The 23,934-nt window shown below is 35.8% G+C and overlaps 1 protein-coding gene across 8 annotated transcripts in view; it reads right to left on the minus strand.

The window, feature by feature from the left end:
• BCAS3 (BCAS3 microtubule associated cell migration factor) overlaps nucleotides 1-23,934 on the minus strand; it is a 594,925-nt gene that overhangs the window by 508,857 nt on the left and 62,134 nt on the right. The window lies entirely within an intron of this gene.

A 23,934-nucleotide genomic window follows, 5' to 3' on the forward strand; every position in this document is an offset into this window, starting at 1 on the left:
GTATGATATCTGGGAAGGGATAGCTATAATATTCTGGATGAAGACAAATAGATGCTAATAAAATAAGATTAGCCATATAATTATGGGTAATAAGTTCTTAGAGATTGTTATACTATTTTTACTACTTCTGAATAAGTCAGAAAATTTTCCATGAAAAAACTTTTAATTATACTGATAGACACTGATCTTTACTTAAGACCCTCTCAAAAAAATCCAAAAGTTCTATAAAATTCTCTGGCCATATCAATCAAAATTATAAATGCAAATAGCCTTTAACAGAGAAATTTCACTGCTAATATTTTACCCTGTACATATACTCAACCATGAAGAAAATAACCTGAATACAAAATTATTCACTATAGCATTATTTGTAACAGAAGACTAGTAACTTCCAAATAGATAATGATGTATTTCCTACAGCTATAAAAGATAAGTGTATACTCTATGGAAATATGAAGTGAAATACAAAATACAAAATGAAAAATATATATATATATACACAAAAATAGAAAAATACAGGATACTGTCCCATCTTTTGTATAATGTAGAAAAAGAAAGACTTATTTGTATATATGCATACCCACACATACTAAGAATACATAAAAAATCCTAACTAATGGTCACCTATGGAACAGAGAATGGAAAAAGCAAAAGATAGGGAACAAAACGGGAAAAAAGGTTTTTGTTTATATGCTTTATACTTTTTAGTTTTCAAACCTCATGAAGATATTAACTCCCTCTCCAAAATATTCCTTTGTTTTTAAATAAGGAGACAAATGCCAGAAGAGACAAGTAAGTAGTGGGTTCATCTTCTGAGACAAGCTGGTAGACGGAGGACATGCATTTCATTTTATCCCTTCTGAAAATTCCTGAAAATTTTTCATATAAAAGTACATTAAATCAAGCAGCATTAAAAACTATATTAAATGCCCATAAATTTTGGAAACAGATGAGTGATGACTAATTTAGCAGCCCCAAGTAAAAGTTCAAGCTAATCCTGTGGAAAAAAATAAAATCTGAGACTCAAAGACTTGACACCTGATTCTACCAGGTACACCTGAGATTTATCCTCAGGAGATTGGTAAAGGATCTTGTGAGCCTTCTCTGGAGGATTTAACAAGCCAGGCCATAAAGAAAGACCAAAAGACACTCAATCAGAAGGCACAACCAAATCACAATAAACAAACAATAAATTAAAAAATGAGGCTGGCCCAGCGGTTTGGTGCCACCCTCGGCCTGGAGTATGATCCTGGGGACCCAGGATCAAGTCCCACGTCGGGCTCCCTGTGTGGAGCCTGCTTCTCCCTCTGCCTGTGTCTCTGCCTCTCTCTCTCTCTCATGAATAAATAAATAAAATCTTTAAAAAAAATTTGACAAACACAACACGGAACTTTTTTTTTAAGATTTTATTTATTTATTCATGAAAGACACAGAGAGAGAGGCATAGACATAGGCAGAGGGAGAAGCAGGCTCCATGCAGGGAGCCTGATGCGGGACTCAATCCCAGGACTCCAGGACCATGCCCTGGGCCAAATGCAGGCGCTAAACCACTGAAGCACCCGGGCTACCCAGCACAGAACTTTTGATCAGGTTTTTAGTGTGCCACTTACAAACATGTAAAGACAAAGAAAACAATTATCTGCAAGTGGCTAACTCTACACAGGGAGAAAAACATCAAAAATAAAACATATATAGATATCACTAATAATTTGTAAGATAGGAGAGGATATATTTTAGGAACAGAACAATACAAGAATGCATCAAAAAATGGACTCTTGAAGAATAAAACAGAGTTCCTGGAAATTAAAAAAACAAGGTAGATTATTTTTTTAAAGATTTTATTTTATTCATGAGAGACCCAGAGAGAGAGGCAGAGACATAGGCAGAAGGAGAAGCAGGTTCCCCATGGTGAGCCCAATGCGAGATTCAATCCCAGGACCCAAAGGTCACGACTTGAGCCAAAGGCTCAACAACTGAGCCACTCAGGTGCCTCCCGGTAGATTATTTAATAAACTCAACACAAGGGTGAAAGGTAAAATTGAAAAAATTTCTCAGAGATCAAAAACAAAACACTAGAGGAAAACAGCATTAAACTACACACACACACACACACACACACACACACACACACACACGAAGTGTTAAAGGAACAGTCTCAAAAGTCCAACACATAGATAGGAGAAAAGAAAAAAAAAGAGAAAATAGGAAGAAATCACCTACAAAAAATTCCAAAAAAATTTCCCAGAAAAAAGAATATGACTTTCTGAGCCCTCTAAGGGTCTGGAACAATAGATTCAACAGACCAACCTCAATGTGCATTACGTCAGGACAGTGTTAACAAGAAGTTTGGACAAGCCTCCATGGAGAAAAAGCAAGCTGTTACAGAATGAAGAATTCCAATGGCTGCTCTACATATGCAATAACATCGAAAAAACCTACAGCTAACATCATATAGTCTGAACACTCTCCCCCTGGGTTCAGGAACAACTCAAGAATATCCACTCCCCCCACTACTATTTAACATACTACTGGCAGTTCTAGCCAAGGCAACAAGACAAGAGAAAAAGAGAAAAGGTATACAGAAAAGAAAGGAAGAAAAATCTCTATGTGCTGATAATATGACTGATACATAGATGCAAAAAAAAAAAAAAAAAAACAAAAAACCCTAAAGCTAATAAGTGAGTTCGTTCAGGAAGATCACAGGAGACAAGATCAACATCAAAAATCAACTGTGGGGCAGCCCTGGTGGCTCAGCGGTTTAGTGCCACCTTCGGTCCAGGGTGTGATCCTGGAGACCCGGGATCAAGTCCCACATCGGGCTCCCTGGAGACCCAAGATTGAGTCCCACGCTGGGCTCCCTGCATGGAGCCTGCTTCTCCCTCTGCCTGTGTCTCTGCCTCTCTCTCTCTCTCTGTCTCTGTCTCTCTCTCATGAATAAATAAATAAAATCTTTAAAAAACAAAACAAAAATCAACTGTGGACTGTATTTTTCTTTTTAAGATTTTATTTATTTATTTGAGAGAGAGAGAGCACAAGATGGGGTTAGGAAGAGGCAGAGGGAGAAGCAAACTTCCCACTGAGCAGGGACCCCTAATGGGGGCCTGAACCCAGGGGCCTGAGATTGTAACCTAAACCAGAGGCAGATGTTTAACCAACTAAGCCAACAAGGCACCCCAAAAATCAAATGTATTTCTATATACTAGCAATGAATGTATGAAATATAAGATTAAAAGTACAATAACAATTTATATACTGGAAATTAGTATTACACTCACTGGAATTTAAAACATTTTTTAAAAAGTAAAATATTTATAATTGATCAAAATTAAATAAATAAATCTAAAACAAAACATGTAGCACTTACACACTGAAAACTGCAAAATAATAAAAGAAATAAAAAACAACCCAAATAAATGGAGGTACATAAGTGATATAAAATACACAGATTAGGGCAGCCAGGGTAGCTCAGTGGGTTAGCGCCACCTTCAGCCCAGGGTATGATGCTGGAGACCCGGGATGGAGTCCCACATCAGGCTCCCTGCCTGGAGCCTGTTTCTCCCTCTGCCTGTGTCTCTGCCTCTCTCTGTCTCTCATTAATAAATAAATAAATTTAAAAAAAATACACAGGGATCCCTGGGTGGCGCAGCGGTTTGGCGCCTGCCTTTGGCTCGGGGCGCGATCCTGGAGACTCGGGATCGAATCCCACGTCGGGCTCCCGGTGCATGGAGCCTGCTTCTCCCTCTGCCTGTGTCTCTGCCTCTCTCTCTCTCTCTCATTCTGTGTGACTATCATAAATAAATAAATCAAAAAAAAAATTAAAAAAAATACACAGATTAAGGGAACAGAAGAGCAGCCACAAATAGACCCACACAAATATGACCAACTAATTTTTATAAAGATGTAACAGCAATTAAGTGGAGGAAGAGTAGTCTTTTCAACAAATAGTCCTGCAGCAACTGGACATCCATAGAAAAAAAGATAAAACTGGATCTAAGCCCTACACCTTATCCAAAATTAACTTAAAATAAATCATAGATTCATATGTAAAACTACATAACTTTTAGAAGAAAACCTGCAGGACCTAGGGTTTGGTGAAGAGGTCTCAGGTACACACAACATCAAAAAGTATGATGCATAGAGCAAATAAATAAATAAATAAATCTGGATTTTAATTAAAATCTTAAAAAACAAGCAAAAAAATTAATAGTAAAGTAAAAAATAAGGTACACATTGGGGAAAAAATACTTCCAAAACACATGTCTGGCAAAAAACTCATATCCACAAAATATAAACTCCAACTCAACACTGAAAAAACATACAATCCAATTAGAAAATGGGCAAAAGACATAAAGAAATATTCCACTAAACAAAAGATATGGATGGCAAATAATAAAGATGAAAAGATTGTCAATGGTACCAGCCATCAAAAAAATGGAAATTAAGACCAAAATGAGATATAATTACACATCCATTAGAATAACTAAAAGAGAAAAGCATGACAATAACAAATGTTGGCAAAGGGGCAAAGAAACTAGATCTTTCATACATTCCTGGAAGTGTAAAATAGTACAACCCCTCTAGAAAACCACCAACTAAACATATACTTACCATACATCCCAGCAATCACAGTATTGGGCATCTATCCCAGAGAAATAAAAACTTCCACCCACACAAACCTGTATACAAATGTTATAGTAGTTGTACTTGAAAAAGCCAAAAATGGAAATGACCCCAGATGTTATTCAGCAGATGACTACCTCTATACCATGTAATACTAATCGAAACAAAAATTGTTCATACACTAAACAACTTGAATATAACTCAATAACATTGTGCTAAATGAAAAAGCCAATATCAAAATTTCATGTACTACATAATTCTAGTTATATAACAATCTTGAAATGACAAAATTATTATAGAGATGGAGAGCAGATTGATGGTTCTAAAAAGTTAGGGAGGGTGGAAGAAGAAGCATGAAGGAGATCATTATAGTGATGGTCTAGATTTGAATCTTGATTGTGGTGGTGGTTAAAAAGACCTACACATGTGGTAAAATGTCATGGAACTATGTGCACACATGCCACCAATGTCAATTTCTTGATTTATATATTATTCTATACTTACATATGAATGAGGAAGCCACTGGGAAAAACTAGGTAAAGGGTACAAAGTACTGCTCTCTGGTATTTTTGCAATTTCTTAAAAATATGCAGTATTTCAGAAAACTCCTTACTACAATTGGTTTATAAATGTTTTTCTAGGGGATCCCTGGGTGTCTCAGCGGTTTAGCGCCTGCCTTCAGCCCAGGGCGTGGTCCTGGAGTCCTGGGATTGAGTCCCACATCAGGCTCTCTGCATGGAGCCTGCTTCTCCCTCTGCCTACGTCTCTGCCTCTCTCTGTGTGTCTCTCATGAGTAAATAAATAAAATCTTTAAAAATAAATAAATAAAAAATAAATGTTTTTCTATAAATAATAATTTGGGTTTTACTCTTTTTAAAAAGGGATGTATGTCAAAAGAATGAGAAGATAAGCCACGGGACGCCTGGGTGGCTCAGCGGTTGAGCATCTGCCTTCGGCCCAGGGCATGATCCCGGAGTCCTGGGATCAAGTCCCACATCAGGCTCTCTGCATGGAGCCTGCTTCTCCCTCTGCCTATGTCTCTCTCCTCTCTCTCTCTCTCTCTCTCTCTCTCTCTCTCTCTCTCTCTCTCTCTCATCCCCTGTGTGTGTGTCTCTCATGAATAAATAAATAAAACCTCAAAAAAAAAAAAAAACCAAGAAGACAAGGTACAGTCTCAGAGAAGTGTTTGCAAAAGACATATCTGATAAAGGACAGTTATCTAAAACATACAAAGAATTCAGACTGGACAATAAGAAAGCAAAGAACCCAAATTAAAAAATGGAAAAAAGATCTGAGCAGACACCTAAGCAAAAATGATACACAGATGGCAAAATAGGCATACGAAAAGATTTTCCATAGTCATATGACATCAGGGAAATTTAAATTAAAACAATGAGATATCGGGATGCCTCCATGGCTCAGTGGATGAGCGTCCTCCTTTGGCTCAGGGCGTGATCCTGGGGTTCTGGGATAGAGTCCTGCATCGGGCTCCCCACAGGGAGCCTGTTTCTCCCTCTGCCTATGTCTCTGCTTCTCTCTGTGTTTCTCTCATGAATAAATAAATAAAATCTTTTTTTAAAAATGAGATATCAATGCATACCTACTGGAATGACCAAGGTCCACAAAAATGACAATAACAAATGTTGGAATTTGGAGAAGAGGATTTAGAGAACAGGAACTCTTATTCATTGCTAGCAGGAACTCAAAATGGTACAGCCATACTGGAAGACAGTTTGGCAGTGTCCTACAAAACTAAAGATACTCTTACCATACAATCCAGCAATCACACTTCTTGATATTTACCCATAGGAGTTGAAAGCTTTTGTACACACAAAAACTTGCACACAGATGTTTATAGCAGCTTTGTTCATAGTTGCCAAAACTCAGAAATAATTAGGACATCCTTCAGTAGATGAACAGATAAGTAAACTGACATATTCAGACAACGGAATATTATTCAGGACTAAAATGAAATGAGCTATCAAACCCTGAAAAAACATGGGGGTAAACTTAAATGCATTGCTCAGTGAAAGAAGTCAATTTGAAAAAGCTACCTGCTGTGTGACCATCATATGACATTCTGGAAAAGGCAAAACTATAGCAACTTTAAATAAAAAGATCAGTTGTTGCCAGGGGCTAAGAGGAAGGAGAGATTAATTCATAAGGCACAAATGGTGTTTAAGGTAGTGACACTATTCTGTAAGTAAGATACTACAATGATGGATATACAGTATTACTCATTTGTCAAAACTCATAGAATATACAACATCAATAGGAAACTGTAATCTATAGACTTCGAGTAGTAATGATGTATCAATTTAGGTGTCAACATGAAGTATGTGAATAGTTGGAGAAGTAGGATGGGGTATACAAGAACCCTCTGTGCTTTCTGTTCAGTTTTGCTATACAACTAAAACTGCTCTAAAAATATGAATTTTCAAAAAAAAGATGTACTAAGCTCTTAAATACTCATGTTCATTGCAGCATTATTCACAATAACAAAAAGATAAAAGCAACCCAAAGATCCATCAATAGATTGAATGGATAATGAAAATGTGCTATATATACACAATGGAATATTATCTAGCTTTTAAAAAGAAGGAAATCCTGTTACATGCTACATATAGATAAATCTTGAGGACATTATGCTAAGTGAAATATGCCGGTCATAAAAAGACAACTCCATTACTCTATTTACACAAGTCATCTAAAGTAGTTAAACTCATAGAAACAATGTCAAATGCAGTTACCAGGGACTGGGAGCAGAAGGAGAGGTGGAGAGCTGTTACATGATGGATCAGAGATTCAGTTTCACAAGTTGAAAAAGTTCTAGAGATCTGTGTACATACTTAACACTACTTAACTGTGATCTAGAGATGGCAAATTTTACGTGATTTTTACAATTAAAAATTTTGAAAAAGGTAGAAATAAATTGTGCACATGTGTGTGCAGACCAGCACAAGCACACACATGGATGTGTAGTTAAATATATACACACACAAATATTTAGTTACATTACATACTAGCCACATAAACACCAATTTCAAAATATGGATATACCTCTTAGGGGATTAGGATGAAGATAATATTTGGAAGAGGTATCCAGGGGATCTCAGCACTCTTTCAACAATGTCTCATTTTTTCACTGGACAGTAAAAAGTAGCTGTAATGTCAATAATCCATCTTAAGAGAACACTCCAAAAATAATGAGGACTGATCCAGAAGAGACAGGTTAATGGTTATACATTTAGATTGTGACATGATGGGGGTTGCCTAGGTGGCTCAATTAAGTGACTGCCTTTGACTCAGGTCATGATCCCAGGATGCCCCCCCCCCATCGGCTCCCTGTTCAGAGGGGAATCTGTTTCTTGCTGTCCCTCCCCCTATCCATGCTCAGCTGGCTCGCTCTCTCTCTCTCAAATAAATAAATCTTTAGAAAAAAAAAAGATTGTAACATGATGTACATAATATGACACTTTTAAATTGTGAATATACTTACACAAAACAGGTTAAGATCTTTGACAAACTATATTATCAACATGTGAATATGATAAAGATCAAAACTAAAAACAATGTTTATGAATAAAATTCTCACTATTTTTAAGAGCTTATAATAATGTGTAAGTCTTTACAAATTATTAATTTACTATAGATTGTGCTATTATCCCTGCTAAACAAATAAATCAAATTTCACAATTAACAATACAACTTGAATGAAGCATAAGTTAACAATTAACTGGTCCAAAGCCCACAATATTTGTTTCAAATTAATTATAGCTGAACTTCATCTATGCAGGCCCAATTCTTCACTCCTACACATTTCACCTTCACCTTCAACAATAACTATTTTACTTCTGCTTCCTGGTTTCTAGTGTTTTTACAGCTTGCACCTGTATTATACATAACAATATGATATTTTGATGAATGAAATATCATGTCTTCAAAATGCAAGTAATACTGGCAAGAATGGCTTGATTCTTTTGCGTTTCTCAAACCTGAACGGAAGAACTACTATTGGTTTCAGCTGACCTAAGAGGTTACATCAGGACTCCTGACTGCACTAGAAGGTCACCTACCTGACACTGAAGACTTATATTCCTCAGAGATATTCAGAGAAAAGAGTCAGGCAAAAATTTTAAACACAAAATAAAACCTTAACTTGAGAACAGCATAACCTACAACACAACTACTACCAAAACCATGCAAGCAGAAAAGACCAGTCACAATAAGCAAACAAATGATAACAGAACTTCCAAATTTATTTGAGGCATGCTTTTTAGTTAAAAAAAAAAAATCTAATTTCTGAGTTGGAAAACTAGGTAACACAACCTTACCTCTGCTTTAAATAATGTCATTGTGGATGGTTTGAATAAACACAATTTTTAAAGTGTTAGTATAAAAATTCTACAATCTCATGAACACCATAGCTATTAACCTGATTTTTCATGCAGTATAAAGAGGAGCAAGTACTCTCCATGATGCCTAATGGAGTCATCACCCTCCCATAATGTAATCCTCCAAATTGTAGAGGATTAACTTTTTATATATAAAATTGTGTTTATTTGCATGTACAATAGAGAGAATGACGTTACACACACCTGTTCTACAGCATTTAACAGAATGTAGCTTGATGATTGAAATGAAAAGCGGCTAGCCAAATCCATCAAATATAAAAACTATTGCAATCCTGTTGCAAAGTCCTTTTGTTAAACTCCTTTTATTCTAAATCCTTTTAATTCTGTCCTATAACACTAAAACATTTATAAAAAGCTTAAAATCCTAATAAATCGCACAATTAAAGTAATGAAAATGGGCTTGTCCACCAAGTCACAACTCCTCTCTCCCTCAACAAAATTCAAGACAGTTTGCATGTCAGAAAATGTTAAGTAATCTGCACCACACATACCATTATAAACACATTAAAACCAAAGAGTTTAAGCTCATAAATCAGCCTTAAAGATTTCAAGATATCAAATAGAAACCACTCCTGTGAGGATCCAAAAGCAGATCCAGAGGCAAATCCAACTGATAATAAAATAAATATCCCAACTCTACTCTTTTGATGTGGAGGATGATGTCTTAAATATAAAGATTTTACACAAAAGTATGCTAATACTAATAAAATTTAACTGGGAAAGCATTTTGCAGAAATAGCCCATTAAACAATTTAATTCATCTTATCATTTAATTAAGCCACTTATAAGCCTTCCACTCCATTTTTTATTTTGCTGAAATAATTTTTTCACAAAAAATCTACTTAAAAAAAAATCTACTTCAACCAGTTTGTCCATGTCCAGTTTTCCTTATAAATTCTCTCGACGTGAGCTTCAAGTTGTAGTCACATTTTGCAGATCGAAATTTTGGCTAGAAAGTATGATTCCACTGTCATATGTAGTCAAATTTTATTGTATGCAATTTTAGATTGTCAGGATCTCGTCCCACAAAAAAGTTCTATTTTCTTACAAAATTCTCTACTTTATGCTACAAAATAATCTCCTATTTATCTCTTACCTAAACAGAGAAAAACACAAGGAATCTTTTAAGACAGGGAAGAAAGGAGATGAGGAGGGAAATATACAGGAAACTAGATGCAGAGGTTGCCACAAGGAGAAACAGGGCAGAAATCTTATTACCTTGAACAGTTTTATCTAAATATGACCACTAAAGACATCTTTGCCATTTGCCTCAAATATCCAAAATATGTGTATATATTTTAACCTCCATAGTTTCAAAAAGTTTAATATATTAAAGACATTTTTTCATTGTTGATAGCCTTATTACCTTCTACCATAAGTTAAAACGTTCGATATGTGAAGTACCCTCGAACATTTAGTGGCATGGTATTATTTTGCTTTGATGATCTGGCTCTGCAGCTCCTTCACAGTTGAGACTCATCAGATCTTAAGCACAAAGCACAAGTCATTCAGTTAACAGCAGAGTAAACTGATATTAAGAGAGGTTAAATTATTCGTCCAAGTTGTTGTCATACTAAATGCCACATGTGAACCTGAAACACAGTTCATTTTTTTTCCTTTGCTATCTTTGGTCGCTGAAAAAAGCTACTGTCAGAAAATTAGGATCAATTTCTCTGCTGAAAAATAAAATTACTGACAGAGGCTAATGTATTTAATCCCTTTGTGCTTTAATTCTCTCATCTGTAAGTGAGGATAAATACCAATACCTCACATGGGATTGTTGTGAGGATTTAAAAGGTAATAAATGCAATGGACTAAGCAAGGTGCTGCAACATGTAACAATTCAGTAAACTTGATACAATTATTACTGTTGCTGGCAACTCTAGCAAGGCCAACCCATTCATCTACTTTGCTGGGGAAAAAAAAAAAACAATACAAAACAAAAAACACCTGTGACACCTGTGACATCCCTTTCACTGTTCTACCATGGGGCCAATATCTCTTTGACCTAACTCTCTCTGTCTTGTTCACCCATGTTGGAATATGTCAAGCACACTTCTGCCTCAGGAATGCTGCATTTTCTGCTCTCTACTTGGAAATTTTCATTTATGCCCTAGTTATATACATAGTTTACTCATACACTTTTTTTTTAGGTCACACTAAAACATTTTCCAATCAGAAAGATCATCGCCAATCAGATTCTAGTTCCTTATCTTGATTTCTTTTTCTTCCAAACACTTGACAGAGCCTCATATTTATACATGTCCTATTGATTTCTTTGTCTCAGCACACTCAAATGGGAACTCAAACTCGATGACACAAAAAGAATTGCATAATAATGTTCACAACAGCTTTCTTCATAACAGATCAAAACTATATTCAACCCAAATTTCATCAACAGAAAGATGGATAATTTAGTGGATTCATACAACAGAATACTACAACAATAAAAAAGAAAGATACACTGATAGGTGTAACATCATCAAGAACAGGGAAAGTTACCCCCTCTAAAGTGGAAGAAATCATAATAGATGCCTCTGGAGGAGATGAGGATGAGCTGGAAGAGGGTGTGAGAACTGTCTGGGTGATGAATGTGCTCTCCAACTTTATAGAAGGATAGGTTACAGGAATGCATGCCTCTGTCAAAACAAACTGTAAAAGGGCAGCCCAAGTGGCTCAGCAGTTTAGTGCCAACTTCAGCCCAGGGTGTGATCCTGGAGACCGGGATCGAGTCCCACGTCGGGCTCCCTGCATGGAGCCTGCTTCTCCCTCTGCCTGTGTCTCTGCCTCTCTCTCTGTGTCTCTCATTAATTAATAAATAAAATCTTAAATTAAAAAAAACAGTAACACAAAAATCTCTGCATTTCTTTAATGTAAATTATACCTGCATTAAAAAATTGAAGCAAGAGGATCCCTGGGTGGCTCAGCAGTTCGGTGCCTGCCTTTGGCCCAGGGCATGGTCCTGGAGACCAGGGATCAAGTTCCACATCCGGCTCCCTGCCTGAAGCCTGCTTCTCCCTCTGCCTGTGTCTCTGCTTCTCTCTCTCTCTGTCTCTCATGAATAAATAAATAAAATCTTTTAAAAAAATTGAAGCCAAATGAGAAATTTGTTTAGTGGGAAAGGAAATGAGTTGTATGCATACCACTGATAGTGGTTGATTAGAGTGGTATGACTAGAAGTGTGCTTTTTCCTTTTTTTATCTAAAATGTGACCAAAATATTAATAATGAGCCACGAGTTTATCATTCTACTCTTTCTATTTTTCTGGGGGCTTCATGTTTTTCAAAAGAAAAAGCTGGAATATATATGCATTAGAAAAAAAAGTATGATTAACTTCATTCAAAATGTTAATTACTTCCACTTTAGAAGTGACTGTCAAAACTACAAATAAGGGTTTGACAAATTTTACCTTAATCTTTTTTAGAGAAAGGTTGCCTAAAAAGCAAAATAACCTCAGAATAAGCACAAGGGATAATTAATCTTTTATTTGAATTGCTGAACTACAAATAAGAATATGATCATGCACAGTCCCATATCCAAGTCAAATAATGTTTACAATTTTAAGATTATTTAAGTTAAACTCAACAGAATGGAGGATAAATTTAACAAATCCTTCCCAAAAAATAGAACAAATGGATTAAAAAAAATTAAATGAGAAATTTACATATGCTCAACATCTAACTTGTAAGAGTTCCAAAAAGAGAAAATAGGGAAAACAGAAGAAAATTATAAATAATAATAAGAATTTTCCAAAACTGAAGAATATAAAGCCCTATACCCCACCCTCTATTCTCCACACAGCAGATATCATGATGCTATAAAAATGCAAGTCTGATTGATCTAATTCTCAAAATCCTCTAGTGGCCTTCCTATTTCACTGAGAGATGGAAAGTAAAATCCAAGAATACTTATGGTTTATAAGCCCTACATCCTTTGGTTCCTCATTTATTTCACTCTCGTCTGTCACTTAATACCCCTCACCCATTCTGCCTCAGCCTTACTAGCAGTCTTCTTTAAGTTACCCAGATATGCAAACTCTCCTTTCCAATTTGGGGTCTTCACACTCTGTATGACACACACTTGGGGTCTTCACATCCTGTATGAAGTACGCGATGACTAATTTTTGTCAAGACCTGGTTATTTGACATTTAAAACAAGGTACGTGGGTGATTTGTTAAAAAAAAAAAAAAAAACACCAACTTAAATTCCAATAAAAAGGAACCTCTGTTGTTAAATGAATAGCCATTTAGGATTGTCCTGACCTCCAAAGAACTGATGTTTTTTCATTATGAAATGTCCCTCTTCATGCCTGGGAATACTTGCTCTAAAGCCTTTACCCAATATTAAAACAGAATTTAAACTTTCTTATGATTAGCTTCTACATGTATAAATTTACCATCTGATTACTTTAAATATATTCGTATCTCTATATCTTTATATTTAACATTTATTTGTTATAGACTGCATATAATTAGGTCTTGTCTTCTTTTGGATTAACTAAGTCTTGTTGAATATTCTATTTTATCTCTTCTATTGTCTGATGAACTCCACCTTGTTTGGTTTTTGTTGTTTGTTCCTCCTTTTTTTTTCATTAGTTGCTCTAGAGTTTGCAGTATATATGTCTAAGTTATTTCACTCATCATCATCAGGGAAATGCAAATATATCTTCAAATAATATACTATTCCACATATAATTAAAGACTCTCCTAGCAGTATATTTGCTTTTTTTTTAATTTTTATTTATTTATGATAGTCACAGAGAGAGAGAGAGAGAGAGGCAGAGGGAGAAGCAGACTCCATGCACCGGGAGCCCGACGTGGGATGCGATCCCGGGTCTCCATGATCGCGCCCTGGGCCAAAGGCAGGCGCTAAACCGCTGCGCCACCCAGGGATCCCCTATTTGCTTTTTAAACACTGTTGTCTTCATATGTTGCTCATCCTTAATCTTCAGTTCTTATTTAAGGCAAAAACAAAAACAAAAAGTAGCTGATATGGGTTTCTTTTCCTTTTGTGAAAGTTAGCCTGTTTTCTAGCTAGGTTATTCCTCTGGTGTTGCATTCTTGACAGAAATTTCTATATGGAACATGGTAAAGGTAATGACAGAAGAACAATGGAAAGAATTAAATATATTGATATTCAAAGGGATAAGCAGATAATTTTCCAGAATTGTATAAAGGCAACAATCCTGTGATCCAATAACTTAAGTAATCTGTAATAAAGTAAAAAAAAAAAAAATCACACCTAAAAAAAACCCTGGAAACATGTATACCAATTGTTAACATAGTCCCTAATGAAGAAAAGAGATGGAATTAAGGAATACACATGCAAAGAAATATACATGTGTAACTATATATAATTCATTTTTATAATTTTTTTAATTTTTAAGGACTACAAAAAAAGAAAAGTGAGAATAAGAAGAGAGAATATGAGGAAATATGTTCCAAGTAAGACAGAACAAATTCAAGAGCAAAAACAAGAAGACGGAAACTCTTTGGGAGAGAAGACTTAAAATCCCAAAAATTAAAAAAAAAAAAGATTTAAACACGGTGGTAAAATTAAAAGGCAAACATTTAGACTATTTCTATGTATGTCTAACAAAACATATATATAGATACCATATAATTAGCTTAGGAGTATATCTCAAAAAATACCACATTGAGTCACAATTCTGAGAAAGATACAAAGGACCCTAACCTAGAAATTAGAAACAACAAAAGCTGTTAATATGCTCTGATCACTACATTATATCATCCTTTGGCACTTGGAATGGCTACAACTTATAACAGGAAACTCTAGGCCATGGAGTTTAAGAGAAACTATCTTCTAAATAAATTATCAGGGCAGCCCTGGTGGCACAGCGGTTTAGTGCCGCCTACAGCCCAGGGAGTGATCCTGGAGACCCTGGATCGAGTCCCACGTCAGGCTCTCTGCATGGGCCTGCTTTTTCCTCTGCCTGTGTCTCTGCCTCTCATTCTCTCTCTGTGTCTCTATGAATGAATAAATAAAATCTTTAAAATAAATAAATAATCAAAAATTAATATTAAAAGGCCTACTTTCAGCCCCAATAAATTTATGTGTGTGAAAAGCTACCTAAAGTGCCAAAATAACAAACATCAACTTTTTAAAATATATGATTCTTGGGCCACCTGGGTGGCCTAGGCAGTTAAATGTCCAACTCTTGATTTCAGCTCAGGTCATGATCTCAGGGTTGTGATATCAAGCCCTGTGACTGGCTCTGTGCTGGGCGTGGAGCCTGCTTAAGATTCTCTCTTTCTCGCTGCTCCTTCCCCCTCAAAAATTAATTAATTACCTAATTAATTATTCTTTTCCCCAAAATACTGTAATATGCCATGTTCTAATAATCATGTCAGAGCCTATACATTAAATATCCAACAGGAATGCTTTTTTATTGAATTAGGAAAAGCTCTATTCCCATATGCTTCTACACATGTTTACAAAAATTGGGAAGGTACATTCTTTCTCCTTTTCCTTTATGTCCCCAGTTTTATTTGGTGGAAACAAGAGCTGTCTCTAAACTAAGGCTTTAGTTTCCTGTGGGGAACCCACATGTTTGATTCACCCAGAACTTTCCAAACGGACAGCTTCTCTGGTCTGGCCAGCACCCAGCTGAAGCCCGAGTTTGCTAGAAGGGATGCCCAGTGCCCACCAGGCAGGCTGGGAAGCCTGGTTCTGGGCCCCGTTTTGCACACACTGCACAGGCCTGCCTGGCTCTCCCTGAGCTGTCTCATCTGGTGGACCCAGAAAGTGGACCCAGGAGGCTCGGGCTTCGTGCTGCGCCTTCTGCTGTGTATGTCCTTGTCTACCCATCTCCCAAGGGAGACTCCCCACTGCTGCTGCTACTGGTTCTCCACCTACAGCTCTGAGGTCTCGCTAGTGGCACACTGCATTGTACTTGTGGCACTTAACCTTTCACTCACCTGATACTACTCATGGGGCAGGGCAGAGGGAGGGCTTTTGCGCTTTTTTTTTTTTTTTTTTTTTGTAATTTCCTACTAGTATTTGGGCATCTTTGGGGTGGGGTGGGGTGGGAGACATGGGGGCAGGGGAAATGTCACTGTGGTGACTTTTTTGATATTCCTTAGAAACAATACGTCCTTTCTGAGATATTTACAGAATTATTTAAAAATGAAAAAGGTGGTACTGTTTTACATAATGAACGTTTTTATTGGGTATTAAAAGGGCACACGATTTTCTGCTTACTCATTTTTAAAAATTAAAGGAACGAACTAAAAAAAAAGGAAAAAGTTATTAGTTCAAGGACACATTACACACAGGATAGTTTCATGAATTCACTCTCACCACCTTTATTCCACATACTACTGGAAATCCTAGCCACAGCAATCAGACAACAAAAAGAAACAAAAGGCATCTTTACTGATTAGCAAGGAAGAAGCCAAACTTTCACTTTTTGCAGATGACATGATACTGTATGTAGAAAACCTTAAAGACTCCATCAAAAAATTGCTAGAACTAATACACAAATTCAGCAAAGCTGATACAAAACCAACATACAGAAATCAGTTGCATTTCTATACACCAATAATGAAGCAGCAGAAAGAGAAGTTAAGGAATCAATCCCATTTAGAATTACACCAAAAACCATAAGATACCTAGGAATAAACTAACCAAAGAGGTGAAAGACCTCTACTCTGAAAACTATAAAACACTGGTGAAAGAAATTGAAGAGAACATAAAGAAAAAGACTTGCCATGCTCATGGATGGAAGAACAAATATTGTTAAAATGTCTATACTACCCAAAGCAATCTACGGATTTAATGCAACCCCTATCAAAATACCAACAGCACTTTTCACAAAACTAGAACAAATAGTCCTAAAATTTGCATGGAACCACTTAAGACCCCAAATAGCCAATGCAATCTTGAAATCAAGAAAACGGGCATTCCAGATGGCTCAGCGGTTTAGTGCCGCCTTTGGCCCAGGGCATGATCCAAGTCCCACATCAGGCTCCCTGCATGTAGCTTGCTTCTCCCTCTGCCTCTATCTGTGCCTCTTTCACTCTGTGTGTTTCTCATGAATAAATAAATAAAAATCTTAAAAAAAAAAAAGAAATCAAGAAAACAAAACAAATAAAGAAAGGATGGAGGCATCACAATTAATTCCAGGCTTCAAGTTATATTTCCAAGAATACTTTTTAAAGATCATTGCACCATCTTTGCATGATTTAGAAAAGCTCTATTAGAAGTGATAGAATAATATGGTTAGAGTCAAGGCACCATTAAGACAAATTAAAAACTCTTAATACTATATTAACCAAAAAGTATACTGTAAAAAAAAATACATTTATGTGTTTATTCAATATCTGCCTAGAAAAAAACTACTTCAGACACAAATTTTATTTTTTATTTTTTTTAAACATTTTACTTTTTTCTTATTTATGATAGTCACACACAAAGAGAGAGAGGCAGAGACACAGGCAGAGGGAGAAGCAGACTCCATGCACCGGGAGCCCGACGTGGGATTCGATCCCGGGTCTCCGGGATCGCGCCCCGGGCCAAAGGCAGGCGCCAAACCGCTGCGCCACCCAGGGATCCCCACAAATTTTATAATAATTGTGTGTTAACATGAACATAGCCCAGAGTTTATCTGCCCATCAACTATATACTACTTATAGCAAACACCCAACACACATACATGAATCATTCAATTCTAGCCAAAAGAATGATACTGCCTAGTCAAATGCTAGGGTTGGTCTTTTTACATGAGGTAATTATATACTCCTAAAGAGATGTAAAACCTCTTATAACACCCGGGGATCAACTATATCAGCTAGGAAACTTTGGGATTTATCCAGTTCCTTTAACAATTTGCAGACTGCAGAGAAATAAATCTTGCTGAACAACAGAGCGTTCTTGCTGAGTAAGACCAATTTCCCCATGCATAACAATATCTGAGAAACAAGAACCAAATACAGAGTATCAAAGTTAATAATACGTAGAGGGATCTCTACTAATTTATGCCAAAATATTCCTGAGGAAATAATCCTTTCATTTGAAAACAAATGATTAACTAGACTTTATTTAAACTGAGATGATGAAAAGATAAGCCATAGATAGAAAAAAAGTATTTGTAAATCATACATCCAAGAACAGATGTGAATCCAAAATATGTAAAGAACTCCCCCAATTCAACAGTAATTGGCAAAAGACATAACTAGACATATTGCCAAAGAGATACAGGTATTTCAAGGATGCATATGAAAGATGTTCAACATTATCAGCTATTAGAAATGTGAAGAGTGGTAATACATAAAACCACAAAATAAAAATTTAATCTTCAAAAATCTAAAGGTAGTAAGTAAGAAAGACTGCAACATGGAGAAAGGAAAAGAACACTGTAAAAGAGGTTATTTAAGGATATAGGAGATTTTGCAAATGACAGTTAGTGACTTCTAGAGGACCTAGTGAAAAAGTTTCAGGAGTTGAGGTGAGTAGTAGAAGTAAAAGGGGAATTAATAGAGAGATCTGAAAAGTCTGACAAGTGAATGCTATATGCAGAGAGTGTAAGGATGAGAGAGGACTTTTAGGCTTTTCATGGTGATTGAGTTACACAAGGATAAAGGACATAAGAAATTTAGTTCCCATGATCTCAAGATAATGATGGCAACACTGAGTATAAGAGGGGAAGGGGGAAATGGTGATGGTGAAGACACTAAGAATTCTGGAACTACTTCTTTTCTCCTATCAGTAGTGAAGTAGAAATCATTGGGGCTCCCTCTTGATACCTGGTTCATTTTAGCCACTTTATCAGTGAAAAAAATTTTTTTAAATTATACTTTACTTCTGGGGCATCTGGCTGGCTCAGGGGAACATGCAGCTCTTGACCTCAGGGTTGTGAATTCAAGCCCCACATTGGGTATAGAGATTACTTTTTAAACATCATTTAAGAACAATTATACTTTCCTTCATTTCTCCTCATGAGAGTTCTGTGAGGTAGGTTCGAAAAAAAGGATATTAATTACATTTAAAACTTTGATATGCAGGTTAGAAGATCAATTTGAGATATTTCAGTGGCTCTTTCAATAATATGAAGAAAAATACCAAGAGCAGATGTTAGCTCAATATAATACATTGTCACTATTCTGGTTAGGAAAAAAAAAAGTACACACACACATATATACACATGTATATACATACATAAATACACACACACTTTTAAAACAAAGAACTGATTTAATACTACTAAATTTAAAACATTAACAAATTAAGGAATATATTATTCTGCAAAAAAATAAAATAAATCTCTCAAGGCAAAATACATACAGAGAGAAATATCCTTCCCTTTTATTTAAGTTTATAATTCTCATTTCTGATTTCCATTTCAGCCCCAGAAAAGACTGCTATATTCAGTTTATATTGTTTGCATCTTTCTCCACTCTACCCAAGGCACTGAGTACAAAGAACTAGACCATTAATAATTCCTGGATTACTTTTTTCAATGGTGAATGCTTGAACCTCTCCTTTATGTTTTAATAACATACTAAACATCTATGAACCCACCACCCAAGATGAGAAGTAAAACATTACCAATAATTTCCATTGATTTATATAGATTCATACATTCTAAGCCCTGTCACTCACCCACTACCAGTTAGCCATTCTCCTAAATTTTGTGGTCCTTACCCAGGCAAACATATACACCTAGAGTTCTATTTTTGTTTTTCACATTTTAAAACTAGAGTTTTGATTAGTTCATTCACAGGTTGTTGTTGTTAAATATAAACCTATATAAATTCACCTGACCTCAAATTAGATTCTTTCCATGTTACACAAGTGAAAAAAAATGGAAATACAAAAACATTCCCAAAGTAAACCTATGTACACATAAAAACTGTAAGGCACAGTAACAAGAGGAAAATTTTCAAGGAAACCTAAGTTAAACACTAGGTGCCAACAAGATACTTCAAATGATAACAGCTGAGGCTCAATCCTCTCATTTTTAAGACTAAAAGCATCACAAGGAAAAAAAAAAAGATGCCATTCTCTGAAAGCCAAGAATCACAGTGGTCCCTTGGTGATAGTAAAAGGGGAAGGAAAGTTTAAGCCTCCTTTACCTATTCATGAGACCAAAAGAAATAAAGGACTCCCTTGGTGTTTTTATCATTTTCTTTTGCTCCTGCATCTAGCACCAGAGAAAAGGAAGCACAATTAAGGCTACAATACCTCTAAAATATCCTATATAATACTTGCAACTTTTAAAGGATCTGAGATTCAACCTCTCTAAAGATACATTACGTTTTTAACTATCATACAAATAAAATCCAAATCCAATTTATTTCTTTGCTTCATTCACAAAAATTCACCTGGAGCTTTTACTATGTACTAGGTGCTGTTCTAAACAATCTTAAGAAAAATTATCCAAAACTTAGAATTTCTGATTCTCCTTCTCCCTCTCCCTCCCCTCCTAAAAAAAATTGAAAATTAAAATAAATAAATACATTTTTAATTTTTTTTTAAGAGAGGCACCTGGATAGCTCAGTCAGGTAAACATGAGACTCTTGATTTTGGCTCAAGTCATGATCTCAAGGTCCTGAGACTGAGCTGACACAGGGCTCCAAGCTAGATGTGAAGCCTGCTTAAGATTCTTTCTCTCTCTCTCTCCCTTTCTTTCTGCCCTTCCCCTCTCCCTCTCTAAAAAAATTTAAAAATGGAAGGAAGGAAGGAAGGAAGGAAGGAAGGAAGGAAGGAAGGAAGGAAGGAAGGAAAAGAAAGAGAGAGAGAGAGAAAGAAAAGAAAAGAAAAGAAAAGAAAAGAAAAGAAAAGAAAGAAGGAAGGAAGGAAGGAAGGAAGGAAGGAAGGAAGGAAGGAAGGAAGGAAAGAAAGAAAGAAAGAAAGAAAGAAAGAAAGAAAGAAAGAAAGAAAGAAAGAAAGAAAGAAAATGCTGAACTTCCATATGCAGACATAATGAAGTAATAGGGAGTAAATTTACCCACCTGCTGGAAATTAAGAAACAGATAAAATGTATGAAAAGGCATTTTCCATACATTGGACATTAGGCAACACAGGACAGTAATCCTCCATGAATGCCCCAACATACTACTCATTTATTTAGGTACTGCCAATGGCTGCTTTTGCACTATGATGGCAGAGATGAATAGTGATGGCAGATACTATATGGCCAAAAAGCCTAAAATATTTCTGATCTGGCCCTTTAAGAAAATGTTTACACATGCCTGCCTTAGAATTAAGGCTGTTCCAAACATACCAAACAAAAAGTCAAGTAATTTAAGTCAAGTATCCCAGAACAAAGCCCCAAAATACTTAAAGGAATACAAAAATACCAGCCCTGAGCAACATAAAATTTACAATATGTGGCATCCAAACAAATATTTCATGACATACAAATAAGCAAAAAAATATGATCCATAATAAGGAGATAAAACAATCAACAGAATAAACTGACATTTAAACTGCTGTGAAAAACGTACTCCATATATTCAAGAAAGTAGAGTATGAGCATGTTAAAAGCACATGGAAGATCTCTCCATACAGATAAACACACACTTCTAAGAATGAAAAATACACTAGATAAGTTCTAACAACATATTAGATACTTTAGGGCAAAAGATGAGGAAACATGAAGAGACAGCAGTAGAAACTACTGGAAACACAAAAGGAGAGAAAAGACTGAAAAAATGAACAGAGCTTCAATGAGTTGTGAAACAGCATGAAGTGAGCTAAAATAGAGAAAAGAAAGAAAACATATTTGAATATGCTCTGGAAAAGACAGTGTTGAGAGAATAAGACAAGTCACTGGCTGGGAAAAAATATCTGAAAAAATATATATGATATATATATATCCTATATAATGCATATATATATTATATATATATATCACATTTGATTTATATGTGATAAAGGGCTGTTATTTAAAATATACAAAGAGGGGATCCCTGGGTGGCTCAGCAGTTTCACGCCTGCCTTTGGCCCTGGGCGCGATCCTGAGTCCCGGGATCGAGTCCCACGTCGGGCTCCTCGCATGGAGCCTGCTTCTCCCTCTGCCTGTGTCTCTGCCTCTCTCTCTCTCTCTCTCTCTCTCTCTCTCTCTCTCTCTCTGTCTATCATAAATAAATAAAAATAAAAATTTAAAAAAAATTTGAACACCCTCTTTTTTAAAAAAAATAAAATAAATAAAATAAATAAAATAAAATATACAAAGAACTCTTAGAACTCCACAGTAAGAAAATAAACAACCTGGGATAAAGACAGACACCTTACCAAGGAAGATATACAGATGGCAAATAAGCCTATGAAAAGAGCTTATGTGGCTGCTCCACATCATATGTTATTAGGGAAAAACAAATTAAAATGAGATACCATTACACAGATAGTAGAAGGGCCAAAAAATCCAAAGCACTGACATCAAATGCTGACAAGGTTATGGTGCAATCCACGTATATTCAGGAAATATATGGGAACTCACTGTACTTTCCAATCTTTCTGTAAATCTAAAACTGCTCTTAAAAAAGTAAAGTCCAGGGGAGTGCCTGGGTGGTTCAGTCAGTTAAGTATCTGCCTTCGGTTCAGGTCCTGATCCTGAGATCAAGTCCTAAGATAGGCTCCCTCCTCTGCAGGGAGTCTTCATCCTCTGCCCTTCCCCCAACTCGTTCTTTCAATTTCTCTTACTCTCTCAAAAACATAATAAAAATAAAAAATAAAGTCTAGGGGAAAAATAAATAAATAAACACATAAAGTCTAGGAGCACCTAGCTGGCTCAGTCAGTTGAGCATCCAACTCTTGGTTTTGGCTTAGATCGTGATCTCATGAGTTGTAGAACTGAGCTCTGTCAGGCATCATGCTCAGCTGGGAGTCTGCTTAAAGATTCTCTCCCTCTGTCCCTCCCCTCACACACATATGCTCTCTCTCTCTAAAGGAAGTAAATAAATCTTAAATATATATATTTATATATATATTCTATTTTTTATATTTAAATAAATAACCACAATTTTTCATAAATCCACTGTTTTTGAGAAACTACCATACCACTTTCCATAGTGGCTACACTATTAAGTGGTTACACTAAACACACGGGTTCCAATTTTTCCATACCCTCACCAACACTTGCTATGTTTTGTGTTGTTCTTAATAATAGCCATCCTAATGGGTATGAAGTGGTATCTTATCATGGTTTTGATTTGCATTTTCCTAACGATGATGTTAAGCATCTTTTCATGTGCTTATGAGCCATTTTTATACCTTCTTTGGAGAAATATCTATTTAAGTCATGTGACCATTTTTAAACAAAGTTTTTTGTTGTTGTTTTAAGATTTTAATCCAGTATGTGGGGATCCCTGGGTGGCGCAGCGGTTTGGCGCCTGCCTTTGGCCCAGGGCGCGATCCTGGAGACCCGGATCGAATCCCACGTCGGGCTCCTGGTGCATGGAGCCTGCTTCTCCCTCTGCCTGTGTCTCTGCCTCTCTCTCTCTCTCTCACTGTGCGACTATCATAAATTAAAAAATAAATAAATAAATAAATAAATACATAAAAAAGATTTTAATCCAGTATGTGAAATGGTATATTACTTGAAGGTATGCAATAATGCGTTAAAGATACATATAAATCCTAAAGAATGAATAAAAACAAAACAAAGAAACATAATTAGTAGATACAATAAAGGAAAGAGAGTTATAAAAATACTCAATCCAACAGAGAGATAAGAAAAAGTAACAATGGGCACATAGGAAAAAGAGAAAACAGTGAAATGACAGAATTAAATCAATTCCCATTAATACACACATTAAATATAAATGATCTAAAAGACAAACTTAAAAAACAATGAAATATTATATTTAAAAAAGTAACAATTATATGTTGCCCATATAAATGCATTTTACATATAAAGAAAACCAAAGATTAGAAG

The sequence above is a fragment of the Nyctereutes procyonoides genome, unplaced genomic scaffold (genome assembly GCF_905146905.1).
Source record: "Nyctereutes procyonoides isolate TBG_1078 unplaced genomic scaffold, NYPRO_anot_genome, whole genome shotgun sequence".
Lineage (NCBI taxonomy): Eukaryota > Metazoa > Chordata > Mammalia > Carnivora > Canidae > Nyctereutes > Nyctereutes procyonoides.